At 41.2% G+C, this 15,165-nt stretch overlaps 1 protein-coding gene across 2 annotated transcripts in view; it reads left to right on the top strand.

Moving 5' to 3' along the window:
• Window positions 1–15,165, top strand: part of tty (tweety) — an 890,597-nt gene that overhangs the window by 398,944 nt on the left and 476,488 nt on the right. The window lies entirely within an intron of this gene.

Raw genomic sequence — 15,165 nt, 5'->3', positions numbered from 1 at the left:
TACGTCGCACCGACACAGATATGTCTTACGGCGACGATGGGATAGGAAAGGCCAAGGAATGGGAAGGAAGCGGCCGTGGCCTTAATTAAGGTACAGCCCCAGCATTTGCCTGGTGTGAAAATGGGAAACCACGGAAAGCCATCTTCAGGGCTGCCGACAGTGGGGTTCGAACCCACTATCTCCCGATTACTGGATACTGGCCGCACTTAAGCGACTGCAGCTATCGAGCTCGGTTATTTATAAACTACCGCATTATTTAAGTATCAAGCAAGTAAAATAAAAGATTCTGATGAACTGGCCAATATGACTTTGAAGGTCACGCGGAAACAGGAAACTACTGAAAGGTGGAAGTAGCGAATGTCGAATACGAGATAAGTATTAATTAACACGTGTGCCAGTAAGATCAGTTGCGCCCGAGTAGTAGTTACACCGTGAGAAGACTCACGCGCCAGTAGTGGACAATGGATATACACATGAATACATTCATTAGGATATCGTTTTTACTTCGCAATACTTCCCACTCTTTCAAGTGGTACGGAATGTCCTCTCTTAAATATTTTAAAGTCATTAGCTGACACTTCACAGGTAGTCAGCCGGTCAAGTGGTACGAAATTCCGGTGGTACGAAATGTCCGTGGTACGAAATGTCCTAGAACTGGCCAGTTCGTCAGAATCTTTTATTTTTCTTACTTGATAATGAACTAATGCAGTAGTTTATAAATATTCGTAATAATAGTAATATTATCCATCCTTACGCTCATCAGGCTCATTCCTTCCGAACACGATGTATATTTCTATTGTATTGTTTTGTTTCAGGATTTATACTTTAAAAAATCGACTTTCTTATGATAGTATTTACGTAAACATACGCGGTAACTATAGTTTAAAGGGCAGTTATTAAAGAAATATAGAAGTTTTCTCCAGCAAATGTTGTAAATTATTCTTGTTTCTGATTTCTAAAGTGTCTGTCAGGCTCATTATGCCCGGTGGCGTGGAAATGGAATTCCAATTTGACATCAAGTGGTACGGATTGTCCTGGCGTAAATATTTGGGGATTACCGTAAGACCGTTCGCAGGTAGATAAAGACCTAGTGGGACGAAATGTCCGGACACCTTCTTGAAGACGGGACTTTGTTTTACTGTATCTACGACCTTTAAGGGTCGTATTCAAGCTTCGGTGCTGAGTGGCTCAGACGGTTGAGGCGCTGGCCTTCTGACCCCAACTTGGCAGGTCCGATCCTGGCTCAGTCCGGTGATATTTGAAGGTGCTCAAATACGGCATCCTCGTGTCGGTAGTTTTTCTGGCACGTAAAAGAACACTTCTGCTCGACTAAATTTCGGCACTTCGACGCCTCCGAAAACCGTAAAAAATAATGAATGGGGCGTAAAGCCTGTATTGTTATTATTATTATTATTATTATTATTACATTTTCGAATATCGCGAAGATGTCTAATACAGTTCATTAATTGAATTTGTACCTCATTTTGAATTTGCTATCCCTGTAAAACTCAATTGAGTTTTGCGCATCTCGTATAACTTTAGTAGTACGCGCGGCTTCGAAAATCTCCAGGACATTTTTTGTTATTATTGACTTTTTTTTACAATTTTACGTCGCACCGACACAGATAGGTCGTATGGCGATGATGGGATAGGAAAGGCCTAGGAGTGGGAAGGTACAGTCCCAGCATTTGACTGGTGTGAAAATGGGAAACCACGGAAAATTATCTTCAGAGCTGCCGACAGTGGGGTTGGAACCCACTATCTCTCGGATGCAAGCTCACAGCTGCTAGCTCCTAACCGCACTGCCAACTCGCCCTGTGGATTATGTTAGAATGTCCGCCATTGTATTATCCTCTACAATAAACTTTGTGAAGTCAATGGTACGGACCTTTGGTGAATTTGAAGCCAAGTTCCTGCGAAGGTCTATTGTCCGCATAAGCTCGACTATGAGTAGTAAAGGTCGGTGGGTACATAGTCGACTTTGCCTTTTTTAAATGCTATTTGTTCGGGGCGTCGACCTATAGAGATCTTTTGGCCCTACATTCATCATGTGACATGAACCTGCGTGTAATTGGAATTGCGAAAGTGTAGTGTGTTGACTGTGAGGAAAGGAGCGTTAAGGACGGCACAAACACCCAGTCCCTAGGCCAGGGATATTAATCATTTATAATTAAAAACCCCTGACCCGGCCGGAAATCGAACCCGGGACCGCCGGGTGACAGGCCGGACCGACTTTGCCTTCCTTAGTCTTGTTCTTGAATACGCCCCTAAATCTGACGAGCTGTTCGTCAATCGTTACATAGCTTCCTACTTTGCTGCAATTACAAAGAAACATCTCCTAGATCTCAGTAGTGGATCCAAGTTTATGTTCCTCTTCGAGCTTCCCTGGTCTCTGTGCATCATATCTTATACAGTTGACAACAAAGGTAAATCTTCTTTCTAACATAGTTGCACGTTACCTGTCTCAACAGTACGCTGTGTAGAACATCGTCTTTGTAGACAAGTGGTTTTCCTTCAGTACGGCAGATAATGCCAACATTGCATAAAGATCTGCCATACACAAATCTTGAAATGTTCCGTCAGAACTGTTTGTATATTGAGTTCTCCGTAAGGCTGTTTCCTTATTGTAATGAATGAAGATTGATTCCATTATGTTAGGAGTGAAGAAAAGTTTAAAACAACTTGATGCACTTAAGTGTTGCTTTGCATTCGGTGCATATTATTTTTGCTAATCGTGTTTCGTGCGCAATTCAAATCCATTTTTTCCTGATTAAATATCCGGTTGTGGTTTCAAGATAGGGTATTTCTCTGGGTCTCTTTTGTCATTGACTAATCTCTCTTTTCTTCGTAATTCTTGATTGTTATAAGTTATTTTCCTCTTCCTACTGGCCGCCCTCGTGTCTTGCGTCACTTCCCTCCCAGTACAGATTTCTATTTTGTTTTCCGTTGCTGCAGCTGTATGATCTTCCTGTTTCTTTGTTTGAACCATACCGATCATTTTGGCGCTGTGAAGAATAACATCTTCACCTTCAATACCAGATTCATTTGGCAAGAATTCTGTATCCTTATCGCTGTTGTAAGTATATCAGCTTCTGCTTCACCTTCTTCTTCGTCACAAGATTGACAAATTAGTTGTAATATCTCTTCGTCATTCTTTTAGTATTTGGAACACAGCAATCTGTGAAATATAGGTTAAATAACAGTTATCTAAGTTTATATTTGGGAACCAGTGTTACATGACTTACAGTTTACAAATCAACCAAATGACTGCATAAGTATCCACACGCTACTTTGAGGTCGTGAGACGAAAACTGACGTATGTTATTTTCACCAAATCCACGAACCTGCTACGCAGGCGTAGCAGGGGGAGAGGTGATACTCCCACGTGGCGCGTCCCAGGTGGCGGATAGGGGGGTCCTAACCGGCTTGCCGGCGGACTTGAGGGAAATAAAATACCTCTCGCGGACCGAACACACTATCCCCTGCGGGTGGGGGACGCACATGTAGAATACACCCGCGGTATCCCCTGCCTGTCGTAAGAGGCGACTACAAGGGGCGACCAAGGGATGATTGAATTAGAACCATGAAACTACTCTTGAGTCGTACCATCGTGCGGGGAACACCAAGGGTTGCATGTACTTGCGAGTAGTATCACTAAATTGGTACGAAATAGGTTTGTGATTTGTTGCAGTAAAAAGCCTGGCCTGGTGGATTCCAGTACCCGTGCGTTGTACCCATGTGGGCAACACCGCGGGTCTGGGCGTAGCCTGTGTGTTGTACCGCTATATGAGCGACACCGTCGGTGTGCGTTGCCTGTGATTGGTGCCCACTATGTGAGGAACACCACGGGAATACCGGCGCCCGTGACTAGTACACCTAGGTGAGGAAGCTTACCGGTTTGCGTTGGCTATGAGTGGCGCCATTGTGTGAACAACACCATAGGTCTGCGTTCCCTGTACGAAGTGCAATACTTGTGAGTAGTACCATCTTGTGTGGACCACCGTGAGTCTTCGCTACTTTTGATCAGTACCCCAAAATGACAAATACCATGGCTCTACTTTACTCGCGACATGTACCATTCTGTGGGGCCTTAGACGTGAATTTAGCACCCCTTCAGACATTGTGCTTTATAAATGGTCCCTTGGTCAGTAATACTCTAACTACCTTATTTTTGAGTCTGATCCACTGTTTTTGTTTATTTGTTTGTTTTTGTTTTTTGCAGGATTCATGTCCATACATTAATTCTTCATGACATTTTTTATTTTATTTTGGTCAGTGGATGAATTTGAATTTTTTTGTTATTTCATTTCGTACCATTAGGGGCCGATGACCTCGATGTTAGGCCCCTTTAAACAACAAGCATCTAAGCATGATTTTCAACAAAAGGTAGCGATTGGTAAGTTTTACGTCGCTTTTCGCAGAAAGTATTGAATAGCAGAGAACTTCCCGCTACACTCGCCTTCTCCTTTCAATTCTTGGACGAGCACTAATTGGGGGGACGACCAGTGTTGCCAGACAAATTGTAGTTAAAAATCCGATACATTCCGCTAAGTACCAAACTGAAGCAAAATACATACCGGTAACTGCTTTAGTATAGAGTATAACTCAACACACTGCAGTTTCAGAACAGGAGGTCGTCATCTTCTCCTTCGAGCACTGAAGTTGATGTGCTGGATTGACGTCCTGTGGTTTCATATGAAAGCATGGCACCAATATTTTTCAGAATATGTTATGTCAATTCAGAATCACTGCTGATTTGTTTACTCGTTTCAATCCGGCTGTTGTTGTTGTTGTTTGATGGAAGACATCACCGCAATGTGACTGCGGACAAGGGGAACAGACAGTGGAACACCTTGCATTTGAGTGTCCTTTGCGTAGTTACAGAGGCTCTATTGAGGACTTAAACTGTGTCTCAAACAAAGCTCTTCTCTGGCTATTAAATTTTGACATGGAACTTTAGTTACGAGCTTGAGATGGTAGTTGTATATATTGTAAATAATATTGTATTCATCATACGCTAAATAAATAAATAAATAAATAAATCCGGCTGTTACGGTAAGCACTGCATTTACCATACGATAGTAATAAACATTCTCTAACGCACAGATGTTTCTTCCAAATTTGTCTGGAAGCTCTTTCAACATAAGCATTGGACCAAATTAACACTAAAAGTGCAAGGGTTAATTTAGAAACTTTTAAATAATAATAATAATAATAATAATAATAATAATAATAATAATGTTATTTACTTTACGTCCCAATAACTACTTTTACGTTTTTTGGAGACGCCGAGGTGCTGGAAGTGCCGGAATTTTATCCCGCGGGAGTTCTTTTACGTGCCAGTAAATCTACTGACACGAGTCTGACGTATTTTAGCACCTTCAAATACCACCGGACTGAGCCAGGATTGAACCTCGCAAGTTGGGGTCAGAAAGCCAGCGGCTAGACCGTCTGAGTCACTCAGGCCGGCCTAGAAGAAACTTCTTCGAAAGGATTTAAACCACTTGCGTCTTTATACAACCGCACTTTATTCTAGAACTCGACGTACCGAGCTCGATAGCTGCAGTCGCTTAAGTGCGGCCAGTATCCAGTATTCGGGAGATAGTGGGTTCGAACCCCACTGTCGGCAGCTCTGAAGATGGTTTTTCCTTGGTTTCCCATTTTCACACCAGGCAAATGCTGGGGCTGTTCCTTAATTAAGGCCACGGGCGCTTCCTTCACACTCCTAGCCCTCTCCTGTCCCATTGTCGCCATAAGACCTATCTGTGTCGGTGCGACGTAAAGCAAGTAGCAAAAAAAAAAAAAAAAAAAAAACTCGACGTTATTGTCATAGTTTATTCACTCCGCAGTTGTTAATTTGGACCGCTGGAAATAAATTCATGTTACACTACTATCAGAAAATCCTAAACGCCTGATTTATTGGCGCCGGCCTGAGTGGCTCAGACGGTTAAGGCGCTGGCCTTCTGACCCCAACTTGGCAGGTTCGTTCCTGGCTCAGTCCGGTGGTATTTGAAGGTGCTCAAATACGTCAGCTTCGTGTCGGTAGATTTACTGGCACGTAAAAGAACTGCGGGACTAAATTCCGGCACCTCGGCGTCTCCGAAAACCGTAAGAGAGTAGTTAGTGGGACGTAAAACAAATAGCATTATTATTATTATGATTTATTGGCGGATGAGAACAGAGTAGCAGCTTTTAAAAGCTTACTAGATTTCCCATGATTACGAATGACAGTTTCTCGCAATTCTAACGCAGTGACAATATCTGCACCGTCCTTGTTCGGGATCGCTGGGATGCTTAACCGATCAGTCTTTTAAAGTATTCTTATTTGGCCACTCTTTCCTACATTTCTTAGTGTATATTTTAACATTTGCTTTCGGAATAGTGATGTGCCAAAAGGAAGCCAACTTCCAAAGAAACACGATGTCGTACACGACATTTCCAAGCTCATCAAGTTTACAGTAACGATTGCAACACCAAACAAATGCTGACAGTTTGAGACTGGATTGGCAGCCTGCCCGCTCTGTGGGCCAGAGCTACTGTAGAAAATGAGGGAAATCACGTATAGAACCATTCCGCTGAAATCCGTTAAGAGAACTTTGAAAATCTGTCAAAAACACATGCCCAGTAATGAAAGAAGTATCCGCTATTGCATTTAATAATCCGTCAAATTTAGCGGACAATCCGCTGGAGAGGACTGCTGGACGATATTGGAGGGCGCTCAATTCATTGATGGAGGAGGAAACAGAATAGCCAACCTGTACGTTAAAAATTACGTTCGCTACCTCTTCAGGGTTAAGAGAGGATGGTTGCGCAGTTATACTTTCTCTTAAAACAGTAATTACCACCACTGGAAGAGTTTTGAAACTAGAACAGTAAGCAGGACGAAACATCCAAAATATTACCGTCAACGGTCTTGGGCGTCTTCGAAGTGCTGGAATTTTGTCCCTCAGGAGTCATTTTACATGGCAGTATAGACCGACGAGTAATTGTTCACCTTGAAATACCACCACATTGAGCTTGGATCAATATTTAAGATAGCTAGAGAAGAAAGGGAAGGTTCATGAAACGACGTCTCTTCCAAAGGCACTACAGCCGTGGTCTCAATCTCTGTCCTCCGCATCTTTCAGGCAACTTTTGCTGCACTAAACTCTCCTATCTCAACTGCGGCCGTCGCAGTCCTTTCCGCCAGATAATTGAGCTAATAAATACAACGGAAATATCTAATCTACGGTTTATGCAAGAAAGTCGTAAAACATTAAGTAAAATATACCATTGATGGTCTGCCTGTTGTCATTTCCTATTGGATAGAGTACATTTGTATCCATCTCTTGGCACAGGGCAGAGTAAAGTGTAGCTTCCACCGAAGTCCCAGTCTACATCCATGGCTGGGACAATATGGAAGTTGCTGGGGTATGGGTAGTGCTGAGTAATGACATTCAGAGCGTGACTAGTGCATCTGAGTGTTATGAAAGGTGCTATTTATAGGGTCAGTTGTGATGCAATAGTACTTTCTGACCCAGTGAAGGAAAGCAATGGCAAACTACCTCACTCCTCATCTTGCCTAGTACGCCTCATTTTGGTGCTGCCATTGGTTTTTGGAGTTTCCTTATAACCGCATAACCTTTGGTGGTGCTATTTGAGGATCCAACCAGCCTCTGGGCTGATGACCTAACAGACAGACCATTGATGGTACCATATTTCTTTACTTGACTGTCCAGTTGTTTCAAGACTATGAGTTATCCGTTCAACAGTCAGGAGCGGATTTTGGTGCTGTCGTCGTCGCTTTCCCTCCCACACCGTCTCACGTCATGATCATCTTCTAGTTTTCTCCACATATTTTGTTTCTGTTCTTTAGCTCTGTTCTATTCTATCCTGGTGTCTTTCGTTCCATTTTATTATATTAGTTTGTATTTATTTCTTCTACCGCATTCGTCCTGATTCATCTGATGTCCTCTCTGTTACTTCTCACGCACACATGGTGTGAGAGAACATCTTAATTGGGGCTTAATGTTGTCATCGGCTCCCGCTTGGAGCGCTGTGCTAGCATACAGCGAGCCACCTGGTGACGAATGAGCGTACCACTACAGCTCCAACGGTAAAGCATTCTTAAATTCAAACCCTCATTATTGTAGAAGTCTTTCTCGGGAACAGTCGAGATTTTCTTCTGAAGACGCGGAGCAAGTTCTCTGCGAAACGTAAGGAGTTTCAGCTTGTTTTCCTGACAAGACATAAGCCCAAAAGCCCGTATCATGTCTACAAGTACGGGCCGTGGAAGCATCAGTGTTAAAATTTCTAGGTTTCTTCCTAAGAAAGTGCAGCTATTATTTCGGTGAGGGGGATACTTTTCTATTTAATGACAATCATATATTTTGTTGCTGTTGTAGATGCACCCTCCTATTGTAAAATTAAAAAAAAATAGAACATCTGCCCGTCAAAATTCACTTTACAGACTATGCAGTATCCATAACAGTACATCTCGGAAAAATAATTCTCTTGATTTCAGTACAAATATGGCAGTATGTTAAAAAGAATTCACAGTTAGCGTTAAAAGTTGACAATTATGATAAAACACTGTGTTTACAGTATATTAAACTATATTGGAACAACGATTTTAAACCCAAGCCCGTAATAACAGGATAGATCGGAGTAGATTTATTAGTTTAGATTATATTTAATTACCGTATGTTAGGCCGGGCAGTCTTAAATAATAATGTGTACATCTTGTAGAAAGCAATAAATTAAATGAAATACTGTAATATTGTTAACTATTTTCTGGAGAACCCCCGTGTTACCAACTAAACCTCCTACTATAAACGCGCAGACTGCGCGTTGTTGTTAGAAAATATTATTATGCAGCAAGTGTTCTTTGTCCAGTTTCTTGCCTGTATGGTCAATGTACGAGTAATAACCTTCGACGCAGGGGATCCTGGGTTCGATTTCCGTTCGAACAGGGGATTTAAAGTATTAAAGTTCTTCGTGTGTATATAGCAGTGACATAAACCGTGAAATGTTTCATGCCCGGATGGCCGTCTTAACATCTTTTCGGCATGTGTTATAATATGGATCGACACGACCTACTAAGCTATTTCAAGTGTAATATATTCGTGTAATTCTTCCAGCTGCCTTGTATCATTAAAACAGGTGCTCATCCCTGATGTAATCACCCCTCTCTTTGTGCTGGACAAGTAGTTCATCATGTTAGCGAGAAGCCCAAGAGGATACATTCCCTATTATGCATAAACCTAAAGGCTTATATATTCGCCAGAAGCAGGCTTTGAACCGAGAAGCTCTTGAATACCAGTTAAGCCTACATAAGCCCTTTGAATTGCAGGCTCTAACATTCTCTACCTACTGTACATAACTGTCCTAGTTTCAAGAAAAGATTAAAAATAGACATGTGTGTTTCTTCTAGGCTTTTCCAGTTTTGATGATATTCATTTAATGTTCTTTGTCCAGTTTCTTGCCTCTGTGGTCAACGTAATAACCTTCGGCGCAGGGGATCCTGGGTTCGATTTCCGTTCGAACAGGAGATTTAAACCACGTTTAGTTCATTATTTGGGGGACAGAGTTAGTAATGGTGGCGGTGGTTTAAGATTTTATTTATTTGTTTATTTAATTAATTAATTAATTAATTAATTAATGGGTTTTAGTGTCGCGAGGGTCCGAGGACATGTTCGGAATTCCTGCTGCAACCTTTATAAGATATATCCTCCAACGAGGGTGGACGTCATCTGCTGTGGATGGGAACTGCGTGATTTTGTAGTGGAGCATAGTATTGGGTTTGATGTGAGAGTTGCCGGAATATTGGGAACAGTACAAATGCCCAGTTCGCGAGCCAGGGGAAATAACAATTTAAGGTTAAAATCCCGTCTCGGCCGGGAGTCGAACCCGGGGCCCTCTGAACCGAAGGCGGCTACGCTGAACATTCAGCCAAGGATTAAGAGTAAATGCATCTAAGCAACCATCCTCTGTTAACATTAATGAGAGGCGAAAAGGAAGAGGTCTGACATTTCGAAGAATGAAGGTATCGGTAAGAGAAATGGCAGATCCACGAAGACTCCCTAGACCTCGGGATCGGAAGAGAACAAGAACAACAGTTGACCAAGAAAGGTCAGGTAGGATAGATGAAAGTGAGTAGTCAAGCGCAAGTAAGTGGAAGCAATGTCAGGCTCCCCTAGAGACCTCGTGGTCACCAAATCTCCCCCCCCCCCCCCCAAGTTAAGAGCCCCTCCGGTAGCGGTGATTATTGTTTTAAGAGGAAGTACAACTGCGCAAATATTCTCTATTAATACTAATCAGAGAAAGAAAATGGAAGGGATCAGATCCTTCGAAAAATGAAGGTATCGGCCTAAGAAAGCAAGGGCCACGAAGGGCGCGAACGCTCCAGTATAGTCGGGGTCGGAAAAGAACGAGAGTTGACCAAGAGAGGTCGGATAAGGATACATGAACGTGAGGAGCCGGGCTCACGTAATTGAATTCTACTCTTCTCCCTACATGTCATTGACCAGGTCCCAACTGTGTAAGTCAATATGGGTACATAATACATTCTGCAAATTATCTCTTTATGCTTCCTTGATACTTCCTTATTCCAGACAAGGTTTCATACACTGTGGTAGAATGCATTGTCTTGTATCACCCTCTTGCTAATCTCTATGTCCAGTCTTGTAATTGAAACTGTCAACAATTACAAGGTTTTGACCGCTAATTTCCACAATGCCTTTTCCGTGTCTTTCTCCTCTTGATATCACCATGGTCTTACATTTCTCTGCGCTGATTTTCACACCATACTTTTCAATATTCTTGTCCAGTGCATCAAGTTGTTCCTGCGCTTCTTTGCTGTTCGTTTCGCAGACCACAACATCGTCCGCAAATAGTAATAACTTCCTGTTCCCATATGCTTCCTTTGACTTCTTTACAATGACATACATAACAAATAGAGATAACAGCACACTCCCCTGGCTTAGTCCAGTTTCATTTCTAAACCCTTTCGTCTTTCCAACCGGAGTCTGTACACTGCTGACACAGTTGTTGCACATTGCTTGCACCACCCCTTCTCACCATGCTGATATAATCTATATATATAAAATAATTTGTCCTGACTGACTGACTGACTGACTGACTGACTGACTGATTCATCTTCGCCGAGCCAAAACTACTGGACATAAAGGAATGAAATTTTGGGGATATATTCATATTAAGATGTAGGTGCTCGCTAAGAGAGGATTTTTGGATATTCCTTCGCTAAGGGGGTGAAAAGGTGGGTGAAATTTTAAAATGAGTGTGTCTATATCTCAAAACTTTAAAAGTTTACAGATGTAAAAATCGGTATTTAGAATCTTCTTTAAAAATAAGGAAACACGTATTTTTTTGTTTTCAGAAAATCCCAATAGGAGGGGTGAAAAAGGGTGAAAAAGGGGTTGAATGCCTTTAATCAGAATACCGGTACTTATATCTCAGAAACTGAAAATATTACAGACCTGAAAATTGGTACTTTTGATCGCTTTTAAAAATAAAGAAACACTTTTGTTTTTGTTTTTGGAAAATCCAATTAATGGTAGGGTGAAAAGGGGTGAAAAATGGTTTGAATGCCTTTAATGAGGCTACTTATATTTCAGAACCTGAAGATATTACAGACCTGAAAATTGGTGTTTGGGATCTCCTTTAAAAATAAAGAAACATGTATTGTTTCGTTTTTGGAATATCCAATTAATGGGGGGGGGGGTTGGAAAAGGGGGGTGGGTGAATTTTTAAAATGAGTGTATCTACATCTCAAAACTTTAAACGTTTACAGATGTAAAAATTGGTATTTAGAATCTCCTTTAAAAATAAAGGAACACGTATTTTTTTGTTTTCTGTAAATCCCTATGGGAGGGTTGTAAAAGGGTGAATAATGGGTTGAATGCCTTTAATGAGGATACATATATCTCAGAAACTGAAGATATTACAGAACTAAAAATTAGTATATGGGGTCTCCTTTAAAAATAAACACTTATTTTTTTGTTTTTGGAAAATCCAATTAATGGCGGTTAAACAGGAATGACAAATTAGGGTGCATTTTTTGAAAGACTATATCTACAAAATGTCTGAGAAACGTAAAAATGTTACAGACGTAAAAAGTGGGTATTTTGAATCTCCTGTAAATGTAAAGAAACATAGGTGATTTGTTTTTGGAAACTCCACTTAAGGGGAACTAAAAAGGGGTGAAATTTTAAAATGAGTTTTTCTACAGTAGTCTATATCACAAAAACTTAACATATTACGGAAGTGAAACATGGTATTTTTTTTTCTATTAAAAATAAAGAAATGTGATTTTTAGTTTTTTGAAATACCACTTGGGTGGAGGGGGGGGGGGTAAAAATGACTGAAAATGGTGTTGAATTCTTTTAATTAGGCTACTGATATCTCAAAAATGAAGATGTTACAGATGTGAAATTTGATATTCGGAATCTGCTTTAAAAGTAAACAAACACGTATTCTCGGAAAATCCAATGAAGGAGGGGGGGGGGGGGGAGGGTGAAAGAATTGAAAAGTTAATTTACTTAATTGTATGAGAATATATACATATAATAAAAACTAAAGTTGTTACAGACGTGAAAATTGGTATTTGGATCTTCTTTAAAAACAAAGAAAAACGCGTTTTGGGGGGAAACTATCTTGGGGGGGGGGGGCGGGAGTGAAAAGGAGTTGAATTCCTTTCATGAGGACACATAAATAAAAAAACTGAAGAAGTTAGAGTCGTGATAATTGGTATTATGAAGATCCTTTACTGTTAAAGAAACAAGTATTTTTTGCCGGAAAATTCACTTGGTGGTGGGGGGAGTGTGAAAGGAAGTGAAAAAAATGAATTATTTTTATGGGGATACATATATCTCAAAACTGAAGGTAATAGACGTGAACATTGGGGTTTGGAATCTCCTTTAAACATAAAGAAACACGCCTTCATTTAATATTTTTTTGGGAGGGGGGGGGGGGTAAATAAACTTAACGGCGGTGGGGTATAAAAGGAGGTTAAACCAATTGATTTTACTGTTCATAATGTACTTATAAGGAACCTCCGTTGCTCAGGCGGCAGCGCGCCGGCCTCTCACAGCTGGGTTCCGTGGTTCAAATCCCGGTCACTCCATGTGATATTCGTGCTGGACAAAACGGAGGCGGGACAGGTTTTTCTCCGGATACTCCGGTTTTCCCTGTCATCATTCATTCCAGAAACACTGTCCAATATTTTATTTCATTTTTCATTCATCGATCATTGCCCCAGAGGAGTGCTTCGGTAGCCGGCAGAATTCCTATTTTCGCCGCTAGATGGGGCTTTATTCATTCCATTCCTGACCCTGTCGAATGACTGGAAACAGGCTATAGATTTTCGATACTTATTCTGATCATAAACCGGTCATTTTTAATCTTTCCTGGGTTCGATTTCAACAGCCTTCTTTTCCTTCGGAGAACATTCTTAGATTACAGTAGACTCTCCTGGCTTATAAATAAAAATTTAAACACATTTGAAATAAACGATAGGAATGAGATTGACCGTCAAATTGTTCACCTCTATAATAAGGTCAATGATGCACGGAAGTATGTCATTGGTATCGCCAGAAATCCCGCACACTTACCTACGCCCGACAATGGTGCTGGTCACATTGTCAGCACTGACAATGGCAGCAGATGTAATTTACCGCCAAGTAGCGGTCTTGCATCTTGCTGTGGGGTCTAGAATAATAATAATAATAATAATAATAATAATAATAATAATAATAATAATAATAATAATGTTCTGGACCGTCGTCAAATGTGCGGACCGTCCTGGACAGGTAATGACTAAGAATGCAGTCCGGCGGCGGGTTCAGTACCTCCAAGGCACCCAAAAAGACACCACGCCGGATCTCCTGAAGGATTTGATCCATATTAAAAATGCTTATAGGAGAAGATGGCAGAGATTTAGGGACTCAACTGGCCGGGTGGAATACCTGGACCTATCACGGGAAGTACGAAATCGATTGCTGGAAAGAAAGATTGAAAAATGGGAGGAAATTTGCAGTAATCTATTAGAAAACGAGTCAGATCGCGAATTTTGGCGGATTCTCGCAGGAAACGAGTCGGATCGCGAATTTCTGCGGGTTATATATCTAAAACAATATGCATTCAATTATAAATTTCAGTATAATACCGCAGCGAAGCACGGGTATCTTGTTAGTCACTTAATATGGCAGCACTCCATTTCTCTTTGTATCCTTGAAATACCTTGGTGAAAGCGCTAGTCATGTTCATCGCTCACATCACCACAGTTTGGCGGGAAGAAATCCAGATGTGATAGCAAAAGTTGCATTTTTAGTGACATATACTCGTTCATTGCAACTGTTCATACGAGTGCATCCGATCATCCACAAGTTCTTTGAATGTTTTCGTTTTAAAGTTATCCAGAAACCATCCAAACCATTCTCAAAGGATTGCCATGCTGTTTTCTCCTTGTTTTTTTAGCATTAATAATTAAAACCATGCTGCGTATACATGGGGACTCTTTAACGTAAATAAATAAATGAATACTGGATTAAAACCACTATGTTTATTTAATGATGCCGAGCTTTCACCCAAATTTCATTGGCCTTCATCAGGGCAAGTTAAATTATGCTTCCGACAGTGAGCAAAGAAATTCAAAGAAACGTGGAAGTCGTGGTCGTACTATCCACGGCCTACCCCACTAATTCGACTCAAGGATCGTTGTGCTGTGATTCACCGCCCTCTGTCGACAGTTTGAGTGCGTCCCGCTGTGCCATGGTGGTGTTATGCATGTATTTCTGCAGTTCAGGTATTTGATAACTTGAAGCCGTCTTCCCTGTTGATGTTATTTGGGCGCAGCTCTGTCTCTATAGCTTCTCTTACCAGTAGAGCATAGAAGTCTTTTACAGGCGCGATGACCTTCGCGTAGTCAAAGAGGATTTCATGGTCTGTACTGTACAAATGTTCTGCTATGGCAGACTGGCTTATGGCATCCTCCGTGGAGGATGAAAAAGCGACATTCTTTACCGTTCTAATGTGTCCTTTCAACCTGGTGCTGACAAGCCTTTTCGTCATGCCAATATATGACTCTTTATTTAATGCAAGAAGCATAATTAGAGTTAATGGCTGCAATTCGAAAACTAAAGCAAAGCTGCGAATTTTAATACCACT

This window comes from Anabrus simplex, chromosome 6 (assembly GCF_040414725.1).
Source record: "Anabrus simplex isolate iqAnaSimp1 chromosome 6, ASM4041472v1, whole genome shotgun sequence".
Classification (NCBI taxonomy): Eukaryota; Metazoa; Arthropoda; class Insecta; order Orthoptera; family Tettigoniidae; genus Anabrus; species Anabrus simplex.
This window is presented reverse-complemented; position numbering and strand designations above follow the sequence as displayed.